At 44.7% G+C, this 16,438-nt stretch overlaps 1 protein-coding gene and 1 non-coding gene across 2 annotated transcripts in view; both read left to right on the top strand.

Moving 5' to 3' along the window:
* Positions 1–16,438, top strand: part of MTUS2 (microtubule associated scaffold protein 2) — a 368,115-nt gene that overhangs the window by 171,555 nt on the left and 180,122 nt on the right. The window lies entirely within an intron of this gene.
* On the top strand, positions 11,635–11,741 carry LOC138447006 (U6 spliceosomal RNA). The gene has a single exon (XR_011259643.1). It is a non-coding gene; the product is annotated as a U6 spliceosomal RNA (small nuclear RNA).

Below are 16,438 nucleotides of genomic sequence, written 5' to 3'. Positions count from 1 at the left end.
AGCATGCTTTTTCAGCCTTGAAGAGATTTCTGTAACATCCCAATAGGAAAAATAAGACTTGAGTGAACTAGGGGTTTAAGAGGATCAGAATTTCATTAAAAGGAGCTGATAGCATTTGGTCTGTCCATATCTCTATATAGTTTGTAGTACCCTTAGCAAAATAGAAACACATGAGTCTAGTGCATTTGATCGTATCTGAAAACAGAGTGAAGCTATTGTGTCTTTTTTTTATTGTGTCTTTTCTTTTGGCCACACATTACACTTCACTGCCTCTGTGCACAAACTGTGCCCCTATGGGGAGAGCAGAATGGAGTGAAAAGCCTAGGTCGTGAAGTGGCAGACTCAGGACAGAGGTACTATAAGAAAAGATTCCAATATTTGATCTTCAGATAATAAAATCAGTATCCAGTTGTGGAAAAGTTGTGCAGTAGAGGAAAAACCACCAGTAATTCTAGCCACTTAACTCAGTTATTTGTGTGTGTGTCTTCCTATATGTATTTCTATGGTTGCAAGCATAATGTCGTATGATTTGATTTCTGCTGTGACCCACTTATTGTGCATCGTAGGAAGGGTGATACTAACACAGGCATTGACACAGGAGTCATGGGCAGTAGTTGATCAGACTGGACACCAGCCATAAGCAGGCCCTCACCCACACCCAGGCACACTGGCTAAATACTATTCTTACCCATTACTGCAGGGTTTGAAGACGGAAACGTTAATGAGTGGATTAACTGCGGTTGCCTAGACCTTGCCCCTACCGTTAGAAATTTAGGGTGCTGCTATGTTCTAACGTTACACTCATTCAGTGAACAAATTATGTTGAAGTTTTTATAAGAATTGGACTACAAACAGTTACAAATTTGATTTTTAGGGTGTGGCTGAAAAGAGCAAGCCCGAAATGCATCTAGAGTTCATGGGTGGCAGTTCAGGCTCCAGCTCTGCTTTACTGGTGACAAGGTTCAGGAGGAAGCATACCTGTCAACAAAGTGTTTGAGGGAAGGCTGCTTGCTTCTTTTCCTTTCTGATGGACTTGGAGTCAGATGAGACTCTGAGGATCTAGAACTCAGTGTGCCCCAGGCTGGCTGTCGTTGAGGGATCTGATCCTTGTCTGCTGGGGGCTATGGGAGAGTGCAGAGAGCCAAGTGGATTCTTAAGGCTTGAAGAAAAGATTGGGTTGGCCAGAAATTTCTTTCGGGTTTTTCCTTTACATCGTACGGATGTAACTTCCTGAAAGTTAGATTGTGTCCAGTCCAGCCTTTGTGCGGGGTGAGTGTGTGGTGTGTGTCACAGGTCCAGAAGTAGGGTAATATGAGTGAAGCCTTCACCTTGGACACCAGAAAGCTCAGCAATCAAGTAAATAATATTTTAATGCAATATTCTTAAAAAAATAATGTTACAATCCACAGCAAACAAAATGCCGAATTTAAAAATCAAACAGGTTGTTGCTAATTTGTTTTATGACCCTAGATTGTTGTGTCTGGGCCAAGCCAGCTGTTCTGGGTCTGTGTGTCCGGTCCTTTTGTCCCTTGTTGCATGGGTTCATAAGGGCATCCTGTGGGCACAGATTGGGCAAAGTGGGTATTACGTGCAGTCATTTTTTGTTGTAGACTTACTAACTTTCCCACTTGGTTCAGAATAGACGAACACTTGCATGAGCTGTCTCCTCCCGTTTCACACTCCAAGGTGCTCAGCACGCCAGGCTGTGTGCATGTTCACACTTATTTGTGCATGGATGTGTTTATGTGTTCACTTTCTGTTCTAGGTTTTTATTCTAGGACAGCTCTGGATGGTTATGTGGTGCTTGGTCAAATTTCCGTTAAGAGGACCCCTTGGCTTTGACTTCATTTAATTACCGCTGGGAGGGTGGGCCCGTCCAGGCTAACTCCAGGGTGGTCCAGGGTGTCCCTTAGCCCATGGAGGGTGGTGCAGCCCAGACTTCCTACCAGTCAGAACCGACCTTGCAGTCCATCCAAGGAGCTCTTCTGGACTTCACAGTGAATGTGGGCACGCACTAGGGAAAGTGTTTTGAAGAGTCTCCATGGTCTTTCCTCCACACAGGGAGTCATGATTCCTGGCTCCCTGAATGGAGGAGGACACCTTTGTCTGGACCTAGTCTGCTCTGTTACCCAGTGTGGCTAAAAACTCTAGTTACCATCCTTTCTTGCCTGCACTGAAAGCAGCTCAGAAAAGCCAGAGCAAGGCTGTAGGGCCAGCCTCTGTCATCCCCAAGAGAACAGAGGATCCCGAGAAAAGAATTGTTAGGCATAATTTCTCTTCCTGATGCTGTCAACGGCCCCAGAACCGTCCCAGACACTTGCCCTGTGGATCAGGCCGGAAGGGACCGTGTGCCCGCGATGGATCCAGCCTGGAAGTGACCCTGTGCTGGTGATGGACTGAAATGTCCCTCTTCCTTTGCCTTCCCAGCTCCATGCAACATTGTTTCATCTGGTGGCATTTCTTCCGTCTGCTCATTCTGTTTGCATCCTTATTTCTGTCCTAAATTTAGCTTCCCTGGGCATTGGGCTTACATTTTTGACAGCGATTTAGGCTAATGAGCTGTGTGAAAAGACAGGTGCCTTACGTAAATCTTAATGATTTCAGTGATTATAAACCACCTGGGCGCACAAAGATGATCTCTTTAAAATTGGTTATTGACAGGGTTCTTGGAGAAAAGCCTTTCTATCATGTCATATGGTTTGAGGTATTACCATCCTTTGTCTTGGGATAACAGATATGTGAATTTAATTCACAGCATTTTTTGCACTGGAGTGGGAACCCACAAAGAGAAAAAAGACTACAGATAAGATCCTTTTACAGAATCTTTAACAAAAAGAGGGCTCTCATGAAAAACATTTTCTGAGAAAATCCTGACACCACATGTAATTATGTATTGGTATGAGGGAATAATTTTTGTCTACCTTAAGTAAAAATAAAATCAGCTGCTTTATTATTAGTCATAAATGAAAAAATTAATGATATAATTTTTTTTACTTAAACATTGAAATTTTGGAAAAGAAATTTCAGTTAAGACAGAAACATATCATGTGGGACTTCCCTGGTGGTTCAGTGGTTAAGACTCCACGCTTCCAATGCAGGGGGTGCAAGTGTGATCACTGGTCCAGGAACTGAAATTCCACATGCTCCCTCATCATGGCTAATTAATGAATGTGCTGTGCTCAGTCATCTCCGACTCTGCGACCCCATGGACTATAGCCCTCAAGGCTCCTCTGTCCGTGGGATTCTCCTGGCAAGAATACTGGAGTGGGTTGCTGTTTCTTCCTCCAGGGGAATCTTCTTGACCCAGGGATTGAACCTGAGTCTCCTGCATCTCCTGCACTGGCAGGTGGATTCTTTACCACTGAGCCACCAATTAATAAATAAATAAAAATTCCAAAAAAAAGAAATGTATCACTATGAAATACTGAACATATTCTTAAAGGTTTAACTTTAGGAATAGGGATTAATTCCTCTGTCATCAGGAAAATGTTGAGAAGCTTGAGTCTAGGATTTGCCATGGCTTTTAGGGTAAAGTCTACACTTCTGGGCAGGAGGTGCAAGATGCTGCGAGCTCCGCCCTCCCCTCTCTGGTTTCGTCACACTCACGCTGACCTCATTCCTTCCCTGAGCAGCCCTGATCACCCTTCAGGTGCTTGCGTGCGTCCTGCTGCCCTGGGACCTTTGCACGTTCTGCACCCACCCCAGGCCTGTCATTTCCTTTATTTTTTACACTAAGTAGAGATCTCAGTCATAGCATCTCATCTTCAGAGGAGCCTGTCCTGAACTTCTTGACCAGATTAACCCACACTTCCTCCAGCCAACCATGCACACAGTACCCCCTTTCATATTCCTCTCTTTCATAGTTCTTCTCAGAGCTGCACTTTCACAGTTTCCTTTAAGGTTTAATAATCTCTCTCAACCTTGTATGGCCTATGAATTGCTTCAGAGCTGGGACTTAAGCCAGGTTTTGCTTATCATGATATCTCTTCTGTCCACCCTGATGCCTTAATAAACATTTTGGAAGGAAGAGATGACACTCCATGTGAGATCAGTCCTTTTCAGTGGCTCTTTTGTTGTTAATTTTTTTCCCACTTTCAGTTCAGTTCAGTTCAGTCGCTCAGTCATGTCCGACTCTTTGCGACCCCATGAATCACAGCACACCAGGCCTCCCTGTCCATCACCATCTCCCGGAGTTCACTCAGACTCATGGCCATCGAGTTGGTGATGCCATCCAGCCATCTCATCCTCGGTCGTCCCCTTCTCCTCCTGCCCCCAATCCCTCCCAGCATCAGAGTCTTTCCCAATGAGTCAACTCTGCATGAGGTGGCCAAAGTACTGGAGTTTCAGCTTTAGCATCATTCCTTCCAAAGAAATCCCAGGACTGATCTCCTTTAGAATGGACTTGTTGGATCTCCTTGCGGTCCAAGGGACTCACAAGAGTCTTCTCCAACACCACACTTCAAAAGCATCAATTCTTCGGTGCTCAGCCTTCTTCACAGTCCAACTCTCACATCCATACATGACTACTGGAAAAACCATAGCCTTGACTAGACGGACCTTAGTCGGCAAAGTAATATCTCTGCTTTTGAGTATACTATCTAGGTTGGTCATAACTTTTCTTCCAAGGAGTAAGTGTCTTAATTTCATGGCTGCAATCACCAACTGCAGTGATTTTGGAGCCCCCAAAAATAAAGTCTGACACTGTTTCCACTGTTTCCCCATCTATTTCCCATGAAGAGATGGGACCGGATGCCATGATCTTCGTTTTCTGAATGTTGAGCTTTAAGCCAACTTTTTCACTCTCCTCTTTCACTTTCATCAAGAGGCTTTTTAGCTCCTCTTCACTTTCTGCCATAAGGGTGGTGTCATCTGCATATCTGAGGTTATTGATATTTCTCCCGGCAATCTTGATTCCAGCTTGTGTTTCTTCCAGTCCAGCGTTTCTCATGATGTACTCTGCATAGAAGTTAAATAAGCAGGGTGACAATATACAGCCTTGACGTACTCCTTTTCCTATTTGGAACCAGTCTGTTGTTCCATGTCCAGTTCTAACTGTTGCTTCCTGACCTGCATACAGATTTCTCAAAAGGCAGGTTAGGCTCTTGTGAATTTGGTTATTGGTCCTAAAGGGATAACAGATTTTGATAGCAAAAATAAAATATGGCAAAGGAAGAGACCCAGGTAAGAATACATATTAAAGTTGAGATTCCAAATTTGGGTTCCAGATTTTCAACAAATGGCTCTTTTGTTTGACATAAATAAATTTTTTTATTAACAAAATTTTTAATCTCTTTTATTTTTGTTTATTTATTTTTGGCTGTGTGGGGTCGTCTTTGCTCCTCGAGGGCTTTCTCTACTTGCAGCAAATGGGGATTACTCTAGTTGTGTGCGCAGGCTTCTCACTATACTGACTTCTGTCTTTCGGAGCAAGTGAAGCCAGGTGTGGTTACCCTCCCTAAGGTGCGTGGGCTCAGTAGTCATAGCTCATGGGGTTTTGTTGCCCTGCGGCATTGTGGGATCTTTCCTGACCAGAGATCAAACGCGTGTACCTTGCATTGACGGGAGGCTTCTTAACCACTAGACCACTGGGGATACGAAGAATGGACTCACTGGAAAAGACTCTGATGTGGGGAAAGACTAAGGGCAGGAGGAGAAGGGGATGACAAAGGGTGAGATGGTTGGATGGCATCACTGACTCAATGAATGTGAGTTTGAGCAAATTTGGGGAGATGATGAAGACGGGGAAGCCTGGCATGCTGCAGTCCATGGGGTCGGAAAGAGCTGGGCATGAATTAGAGACTGAACAGCCACAGCCCGCTAGGGATGCCCAAGAAATTTCGTTTACAGCCCTTGCTGTATTTCAGATAGAGGTTTTGTGTTTTGATAAGTAGACAGTGTTGCAGAGAATCTCTTTTGAGATTAGCGACTTAGCCACCACCAAACAACAGCAACAATATCGATGATTAAACTTTGAAAACAAGACAAAACAACTTACTGAATCCCAGAAAATGTAAAGGAGAGTTTATCCTGAACATTGTCTGAATGTTGTTCAGTCACTAAGTCGTTTCCAACTCTTTGTGATCCTGTGAAGTGCAGCATGCCAGGCTTCCCTGTCCTTCACTATCTTCTGGAATTTGCTCAAACTCACGTCCACCGAGTCATTAGGCCATGCAGCCATCTCATCCTCTGTCGTCCCCTTCTCCTCCTGCCTTCAATCTTTCCCAGCATCAGGGCCTTTTCCAATGGGCTGGCTCTTTGAATCAGGTGGCTAAAGTATTTGAGTTTCAGCATCAGTCCTTCCAATGAATATTCAGGGTTGATTTCCTTTAGGATGGGCTGATCTCCTTGCAATCCAAAGGACTCTCAAAGAGCCGTCTCCAGCACCACAATTCAAAAGCATCAGTTCTTCAGCGCTCAGCTTTCTTTATATGACTGCCCTTGATTTTGGTCATTAAATAAGAAATGTTGACTTTCCATACTCACGGTGGCCCTTGAATGTGACCTGTGCTTCTTATGGGCGTCAGTGACGTTTCAGATTTCAGCTGAGCTCCGCATATACAGTCCTTCGTGTTGATGTATGGCAGAAACCGTCACAATATTGTAAAGTGAAAAGTGAAAGCATTAGTCGCTCAGTCATATCCAACTCTTTGCAACCCCATGGACTGACTGTGCCTGCCTGCCAGGTTCCTCTGTCCATGGAATTCTCCAGGCAAGAATACTGGAGTGGGTAGCCATTCCCTTCTCCAGGGGATCTTCCTGAACCAGAGATTTGAACCTGGGTCTCCTACACTGCAGGCAGACTCTTTACCATCTGAGCCACCAGGGAAGCCCCATGTAATTATCCTCCAATTAAAAATAAAATAAAAGATGGAAAAAAAGCATCTCATTCAATAAATTCTCTTTGATGATGGCTCTCTTCTTATAAAAAGCATTGGATGTGACAGTCTGGCCATCAGTATTCTTTGCTGAATTCTCTCTCTCAGCACTCTTGCAGGGAAGGTAATTGCACTTGCCATTATCTTATACTTGAATGGATTAAATAACCTACTAGTGCTTAGGAATGCCCAGAGCAGGGGTCAGAAGTCACAGTTCAGAAATCTCTGTCCATGCCCTGGCTTACCTAATTTTACCCACATTTATCTGCTAATTTCCAGAACCAGTCAGGAAGCCTTCATTTTCAGGCTGGAAAATAGGCTAGGCATTCAGATGCAACACTGCCAACTGCCAACATAATTTATTTCCAGGCTTGTGAACAAATCAGCCCTTCTTTAATCTCCATGCATCTCTATTACCATTGTTCCAGGATCACTATATTAAAGTTCAACGCAGGAGGAAGAAGTCAAGCTGGGAAATCCTGATTCTGCAATTTAAGCCTTGCCTTCGGCGCGACAGTGCTGCTGTTTTGCCTACCCCATCGCACACATGGCTCCTTTCACTTTATGAATCTGTGTGTAGATGTGAAAAGAATATGTTGTACCGCCGGTATCCTTTCTAGGTCACACGCATGTCAATCCTGCCCTGATGTTAGCAGCGGAATCAGCTGTGGAGTGCTCACCAATGAGGTGACTTTCTTTTTAGGTTTGTGACCTGCCCACGGCTTTCAATAGGACAGCTGCCTCATTTCTGATGTCTATGCCCCAGGCTTGTTGAGGCCAAACAGCAAATGAAATCTAAAATAGGGCTCCCTAATTCTCATAAAACTGCATAGATGATTCAGAGAGCAAAGCATAATGGTTCACGTTTATGAAAGTGGGATTTAATAGGAAAGTGGCGTATTAGGTTCTTTGGTGAAATGACCTTTCATTTCACAGAAAAAAAGAGTGAAGTGGATAGCGTGTATCACATAGCCTCTAAGCATTTAAAAGTGAAAGAAAAAGTTGTTTGGAAAGTAAAATGGTTTTGAGTATGTGATTCATCCTTTTGTATTGGAATATAAGAGGTGGTGCTTGCAACAGTGAATTTATATCAGAATCAGGCAGGCTTTTAATTTATATGTGCATTAGTCAAGTATCTACATTGTACACAGGGTATAGGGCTGGCATGGGGCAAAATTTCAGATAGATGGATAGATAGATAGTAGGTAGGTAGATGATAGGAAATAGATGCAGCTAGATAATAGGTAATAGGTAGATAATAGGTGATAAACAATAGATCATAATAGACACACAGAGAGATAATTATGTGTATGTATTTGATACATTTTTTATTCTCAATTTAAGGGTATCCTCTTTTGATCTTCCTATTTGCTCTACAGGTATCCAATTTTCTATTGTTCTGAATTTGGGCCAGCAGTTGAGGATCTTGCCAGCCAGTTCTCATGTGATAAACATAAAAGCTGTTCTCTTCCATTACAAGGACAGATTAGCCAAATCTGCAGAAAGTAAAGGTGATGCCAAGGAAGTTGCAGATGTGCTGAGAACAAAGATTTGATGATTTACACCTGCCTTTCATATTGCCTCACCTCGAGCTGAATCATCCGGACTCATCAGTTTGGGGTGTTGCCCTGTCACCAGGGACTCCCCTGGGTCCTTCACAGTGAGGAGTATGCTGATATATTGGGGAAGGTTCAGGACTTCCCTGGTGGTCCTGTGGTTAAGACTTCACGTTCTGATGCATGGGGTGCGGTTTCAATCCCTGGTCAGGGAGCTAAAATCCAATATGCCTCACCATCAAAAAAAATAAAAATAAAAAAACCCAAAACCATGAAACAGAAGCAGTATTGTGACAAATTCAATGCAGACTTAAAAAAAAATGGTCCACATTAAAAAGAAATCTAAAAAAGAAAACATTTGAGGAAGATGCACAGAAGCAGGGAGTAAGGGTTTGGAAAAATAGGTAAAGTCCTGATATGAATTGTCTGCAGAGGTGGCAGCCGGGAAACAGGGACAGAGAGCATTGGGGAGGAAGATGCTCAGGTATGAGGGACCAACTGATTAGAAAATGTACAAGGAGGCAATGAATCTGAGAAGAGGAGAACTTAGGATAAGTGCAGAAAGCTTTTCTTAAAAGGAGAAATTCTAAAAGGCAAGGCAGCTTGCATGATTACGCTATTGCTATTATTATTATTGTGGCTGCATCGCTATTAACTGTGCTCCTGTGAACACTGACACCAGAATTAACATTGAGCACTAATGAATGAGAGCTGAATTCCCACTCAAGGCTCATCAGCTCTATGCTCCTAGTAATCATGCCGCTGCTTACCAGCTTCTGCTTCCAAGAGACCTAGGGGGGCCAAGGAAACTCTGGGACTGAATTATTTTGATCAAATGACAGGTTAAAGAGGAAGACAAATATGGTGTATTAACAAATGCATATGGAATCTAGAAAGATGGTACTGATGAATGGAGGGCAGCGGTGGAGATGCAGACAGAGGTCAGGCTTGTAACACAGAGGGGAAGGAGAGTGTGGGACAGTTGAGAATAAAGCATAGAAACATACAGGTGAAACAGCTAGCACGTGGGAATTTGCTGTGTGACATAGGGAGCTCCACCCAGTGCTCTGTGACATCCTAGAGGGATGGGATGGGGTGGGTGGGAGCGGGGAGGAGGCTTCAGGAGGAGGGGACACATGTATATCTGTGTCTGACTCGTGTTGATGGCAGAAACCAACATAATAGTATAAAGCAATTATCCTCCAATTTAAAAATGCATAAACACATGATCATATACATAAATACATGTTCATATAAAAGAGCAAAAGATGCCTGTGTGCTGTAAACCTGGATGCAGACGCTTACTAACATGAGTGGGTCTCCAGTGGAGCCCACCTATCTGGTTTCCTTACTGCCGCTCCACCCTTACGGCCTCCCACATGGGGCAGGGTGTCTCCTCTCGGGTCCTGGTGGCCTGGGTGAGGCTCACACCTCGTATAGGGGCTGATAGGCAGCTTGGAGAAATGCTATGGTACCCCATTGGTCCCCCAGCCTCAGATAGTGAGGGTCTCTTTCTCATTAAGTGTGTGTCTTGTGTTGTTTTTTTTTTTTGGGGGGGGGGTGTTTTTTTTTCTAAAATGTGACAGGGGTCCCAGGCTTGCACTGAGAGAGAAAGGCTCTCTATCACACTAGTCTTTGCGTCAGGAAATAAAATGTTCACTGACCGGCGTTTGACTTTAAGGAATTTGCTCTACCTTCTCCAGTTTCCTCTTCTCTATCTGTAAACTGGATGGTGGCACATAGTCTTACAAGGAAAGTTGTAAATAGACTCTTCGTTTAGCCAGAAGACTTGGTGAGTGGGGAGGGGAGGATTCTAGTGAATTAAATTTTGGGGTTAACGTAGAGCTAACAAGAGTCTCTCTTTATTTGGGTTCCAGGTAAAAACCTTTCTCCAGTGTTTCATTGTACATTCCTTTACCTTATAGAACATCTGTGCTGTGCAAAGTCGCTTCAGTTGTGTCTGACTCTTTGCAACTCCATGGACCATAGCCCACCAGGTTCCTCTCCATGGGATTCTCCAGGCAAGAACTGGAGTGGTTTGCTGTGCCCTTCTCCAGGAGATCTTCCCCACCCAGGGACTGAACCCGTATCTCTTGCATCTCCTTCATTGTCAGGCAGCTTCTTTACCCCTAGTGCCACCTGGGAGTGGGCTTACAGATATTGTGCGTGCGCACGTAATCAGTCGCTTCCGTCATGTCCGACTCTGCGATCCCATGGACTGCAGCCAACCAGGCTCCTCTGTCCGTGGGATTCGCCAGGCGAGAACACCGGAGTAGGTTGTCATTTCCTTCTTCAGGTTGCCATTGGAATAAAAATCGTATTGACATAGAAAGCACAGACAATTGGGCTGAAATGTGATCTGTCTGAGAACTTCCTCTTATAAGTGAGCAGTGATGAGACTTGCAGGGTGGGATGGGGAACATATGGAGCTGCTTTGCGTCATGAGGAAGATGGAATAGACCAGATATTCACAATAGTGGAGCTGAGATCTATAAGTACAGGGAGTCAAATGGAAGAAAGAGCAGAAAGGTTATATCAGTCAAGATTACATTTGTCTGCAAGATGATAGAAAATCCAAAATAATTACAGCTTAGATGGGGCAAAATTATTTTTTTCTGTCATGTTAATGGAATCTGGAGGGCTTGTATTAATAGATGTTAGGGAGTCAAGCGCTGTATATTGCTCTGCCATCTTCAGTTCAGTGAACATCATGGCCCAGAATGGCTGCTTGAAATCCAGTCATTATGTCAGTATTCCAGTCAGGAGGAAGGAAGAGGAGCCAAACACCAGCTAGTCCCATTCTTTTCAAAGCAAATTCTAAAAGACGCAGTCTACAGTTCTGCTTACATTTCACGCATCAGAGCTTAGTTACTTGGTCCTTCCTAGCTACAAATGAGGCTGCTGCTGCTGCTGCTAAGTCGCCTCAGTCGTGTCCAACTCTGTGCGACCCCATAGATGGCTAGGGAGTGTCTTTTTTTTTTTAGTAAAATGAAAGGAGAAATGCACGCAGGGAAACAGCCAGCAGTCTTTGCCATGAGGTTTGGAGACCATGGATGACTGTGGAGGCATGGAAACAGGACCCATTAGTGGGAATCTGTGTCCAGAATCTCATGACAGCTCTGTTGGTGACTTCCCATGTGACATGGCGGGGCCGCTGCACTTCACTGAGCTTCAGCCCTGTCGTTTTTAAAGTATAGGTGCTGGTGCTCACTTCGGCAGCACATATACTAAAATTGGAACGCTACAGAGAAGATTAGCATGGCCCCTGCGCAAGGATGACGCGCAAATTCGTGAAGCGTTCCATATTTTAAAATAAATAAATAAATAAAGTATAGGTGCTGAACCTGATGCCCTGTAGACTCTTGCTGCCTCTTCAGTTGCTAAGTCATGTCTGACTCTTTGTGACCACTTGGACTGTTGTCCAGGCTTCTCTGTCCATGGGATTTTCCCGGCGAGAATGCTGGAGTGGGTTGCCATTTCCTTTTCCCGGGGATCTTCCTGACCCAGGGACAGAACCTGCATCTTCTGCATCGGCAGGTGGGTTCCTTACCACTGAGCCCCTGGGAAGCGCTTCTGTAAGATCGTTGCCCTTCAAACATGCTCTGCTCCTCTCCTCCTGAGAGTGCTTGGCTGCAGCAAGACCAAAGTGATTTATGCTTCTAGTTATCTAGGGTTTAATACATCAAGGATTTCCTCTTGTCCATGTGAATGCTCTTTGGCCTGTGAAGAGAAAAAAGTCACCTAGCAAGTCGAAGCATTTAATAAACTGAATAAAATGGTGTAATGAATTAAAGGATTAGTCAGACCTAATTTTTCATGGGGAATTAAATGTTGGCAATGTCCCGTTCAGTGTCTTCTTCAATGTGAGAGTCTTGGCTCTGACTGAATTTAGCATTCTAATTTATTATAATAAGATTCAATTGCACACTCAAGCTTGAAATCATTCAAGGAGATAAAATTACAAAAGGAACCCTAGGCAGGGAGATTGTTTGTTTCAACAAAAATTTGAGTATCTGCCAACTTCCAGGCACTGTATTAGGGACATTTCTGGGCTAGTGCAGGGGCCTGAACAAGCACACACAGTCAGGTTAAGGTGTGTACAAAGCAGAAGAAGAGGGATGTAGTGGTCGCGAGTTCAGATCTGGGTGAGTTGGGTGTGAGCGCTGCGTGGTCCATATACAGCAGGTGAGATATACGAGCAGAGAACATTGGCGTGCTGCTGCTGCTGTTGCTGCTAAGTCACTTGAGTTGTGTCTGACTCTGTGAGACCCCATAGACGGCAGCCCACCAGGCTCCCCCGTCTCTGGGATTCTCCAGGCAAGAACACTGGAGCGGGTTGCCATTTCCTTCTCCAATGCATGAAAGTGAAAAGTGAAAGGGAACTTGCTCAGTCATGTCTGACTCTTCACGACCCCATGGACTGCAGCCCACCAGGCTCCGTCCATGGGATTTTCCAGGCAAGAGTACTAGAGTGGGGTGCCATCGCCTTCTCCGACCTTGGCGTGAGTTCAAGATAAATACGTCAGTTTAGAAACCATCCTTGTATGAGTGGAGGACACAGTCCTGAGACAGTCCAAGCCCGCCCAGGTGACAACCCCACTTATGGTGGAGAAAATCAGCACAGAGAGTCAGGGAGGGGCAGACAGGGAGGAAGACGCTTGGGAGATCAGCGCTCCCTAGAAGTCAAGGTGAGGTTGCTCGTGTGTGTGTGTGTGTGTGTGTGTGTGTGTGTGTGTGTGTGTGAGAGAGAGAGAGAGAGAGAGAGAGAGTTTTGTTGACCATTGTAAACACTGGAAAGTGGCTAGCATAAAATTGGGGTCATTGCAGCCCCTCCTAAGTATCTGTTTATATGTAGAGTGAAAATGCTGGCTTGAAATTCAACATTAAAAAAACCAAGATCATGGTCCTGTCACTTCATGGAAAATAGAAGGGAAAAAGGTGGAAGCAGTGACAGATTTTATTTGCTTGAGTTCCAGAATCACTGTAGATGATAACTGCAGCCGTGAAATCAAAAGACGCTTGTTCCTCAGAAGAAAAGCTATGACAGACCTAGACAGTGTACTCGGAGAAGGCGATGGTGCCCACTCCAGTGCTCCTGCCTGGGGACTCCCGCGGGTGGAGGAGCCTGGAGGCTGCAGACACGACTCAGGGACTTAACTTTCACTTTTCACTTTCATGCATTGGAGAAGGCGATGGCGCCCACTCCAGTGCTCTTGCCTGGAAAATCCCATGGACAGAAGAGCCTGGTAGGCTGCAGTCCATGGGGTCGCTGAGAGTTGGACACGACTCAGTGACTTCACTTTCACTTTTCTCTTTCATGCATTGGAGAAGGAAATGGCAACCCACTCCAGCATTCTTGCCTGGAGAATCCCAGGGATGGCGGAGCCTGGTGGGCTGTCATCTATGGGGTCAAACAGAGTCGGACACAACTGAAGCGACTTAGAAGCAGCAGCAGCAGCAGCGTACTAAAAGGCAGGGAAATCACTTCACTGGCAAGGGTCCATATAGTCAAAGCTATGGTTTTTCCAATACGAATGTGAGAGTTGAACCATAAAGAAGGCTGATCACCAAAGAATGGATGCTTTTGAACTGTGCTGGAGATGACTCTTGAGAGTCCCTTGGACTACAAGGAGATCAAACCAGTCAATCGTAAAGGAAATCAACCCTGAATATTCATTGGAAGGACTGATGCTGAAGCTCGAATTCTTTGGCCACCTGATGTGAAGAGCCAACTCATTGGAAAAGACTCTGATCCTGGGAAAGATTGAGGGCAGGAAGAGAAGGGGTTAACAGAGGATGAGATGGTTGGATAACATCTCCGATTCAATGGACATGAGTTTGAGCAGACTCTGAGAAATAGTGAAGGACAGAGGAGTCTGGTGTGCCGCAGTCCATGTGGTTGCAAAGAGCTGGACAGGACTTCATGACTGAACTGTAACAACAATAACATGTATGTATGGCTGATTCATTTTGCTGTACATTATAAATTAACACAACCTTGTAAAGCACCTATATTCCAGCAAAAATTAATTTTAATAAAGGAATGAATGTATGATGAGCAGATGAAAGTGCATAAGTAAGGACTAGACAGCATCCGTTGGGTTCGGGGACTGAGGGTACTGAAGTTTTGAGGTGGGGTAACACCGCTTTAGGGTCGGTGAGCTGTGAACAGAATATGAAGTGGAGACATGATTGCTCTATTCTGGGGCCAAAAGGCAAAGTGAGAGATTTAAGGGCCAAACATAAAGGAGCACATTAGGAACAAAGCCCTCGTGTGTGTTTGGAACCTGAGGCAAGATAGAGGGAGGAGCGTGTTTGAACTCAGAACTGCAGTGGCCTGAAAGCACTGGGGTGCCCGGGAGCAGCTTGGGGTGCCGTGACAGGGGCAGGGCCAGCTGTGGGGTGAACAGCTGAGCAGCCACACACAGCCTCATGTCCTGTTGCCACCATCTTGGAATTTTTAATAATTTTGAAACAAGGGGCCTTGTTTGAAATTCTGCTCTGGGCCTGCAACTGCTGCCCCAGTCTTCAGGAAGATCGTAGAAATCGTCCAGTCACATTTCCATACGTCCTCATCCTCATCCTTTCATTCATTCTTCCCTCTACCGTCCACTGAACGTGTGCCTACTGTGTGTCAGGTGCCCTTCTGAGCAGCTCTTTCTTTGATCTGGGATCTGTGTTGTTTACAAACTCATTGTATCTGTTCTGTCTTTATGGTAGATTTTCCCCCATGACCTATCTTTCTTTTGTTTACTGATATTTGGTAAACTGTGTTCATGGAGAAGGAAAAGGCAACCCGCTCCAGTATTCTTGCCTCGGAAATCCCATGGGCAGTGGAGCCTGGCAGGCTCCATTGAGGCTGCAAAGAGTCAGACACAACTGAGCAACTGAACTGAGACTGTGTTGAAGTATCTGTATACTCCATTTTTACCCCTTGGAGTCAGCCCTTCCATTGTAAGATTTTGTCTGTTCACGAAGAGATTGAGAGGGATGATGTTCCTTGGTAAGTTCGAGTCCCAGAACATGTAAGTAGCTGAGTCACTTGCTTTAGTTGTCAAGTTTATTTTGTTTTCTCTTTAGGCCTAAATGTTAATGATCTTAAGGAAATAAATTAACATTCCAAAGTCTTATTGTTGTTCAGTCACCAAATTGTGTCCAACTCTGCGACCCCCATGGATTGTAGCATGCCAGGCCTCCCTGTCCTTCACTATCTCCTGGAGTTTGCCCAAGTTCTTGTCCATTGAATCAGTGATGCTTTCCAACCATCTCATCCTCTGCTGCCCGCTTCTTCTTTTGTTGTCAGTCTTTCCCAGCATCAGGGTCTTTGCATCGGGTGGCAGCTCTTTGCATCGGGTGGCAGCTCTTTGCATCAGGTGGCCAAAGTATTGGAGCTTCAGCATCAGTCCTTCCAATGAATATTCAGGGTTGATTTCCTTTAGGATTGACTGGTTTGATCTCCTTGCTGTCCAGTGGACTCTCAAGAGTCTCCAGAGTCTTATGTGATGCTAAATGTTTTATATGTTGGTTTTACCCTCACATTTTAATTTATTTGCCTTCAAAGCTCCAATTTGGGACTTTCCTTATGGCCCAGTGGTTGAGACTCTGAGCTCCCCATGCAGAGGACATGGGTTCCACTGCTGATCAGGGAACTGAGATCCCGCATGCTGTACAAGGTGGCCAAATAAATAAATACAATTTTAAAAATAAAGCTCCAGTTTTGGGTCTGTTGCCTGGCTAGCTATAACTTTCATATGTGAGTGGAAAGGCTTGGTAATCAGAAATATCAGGCCTTTAGTACTGTGGTAAACGTCTTCCATTTCCTTAGGAAATAAGATATAGTTCGGTGTGAATGGTTAGGATGGGAATAGCATATTGATTGTCTCCCTGAGAAGGTCAGGATGATGAATTATCTGAACCTTCTGAGAAGATGATTGGCTCGGTACTGCATTCAAAGAAATGATATTGCTCTTTCCACTTTCATTTTGTGGCTCAAATACCTACATAAAC

Source organism: Ovis canadensis, chromosome 10, assembly GCF_042477335.2.
Source record: "Ovis canadensis isolate MfBH-ARS-UI-01 breed Bighorn chromosome 10, ARS-UI_OviCan_v2, whole genome shotgun sequence".
Taxonomy (NCBI): Eukaryota; Metazoa; Chordata; class Mammalia; order Artiodactyla; family Bovidae; genus Ovis; species Ovis canadensis.
Note: the sequence above shows the minus strand (reverse complement) of the source record. Positions and strands in the feature narration are given on the sequence as shown.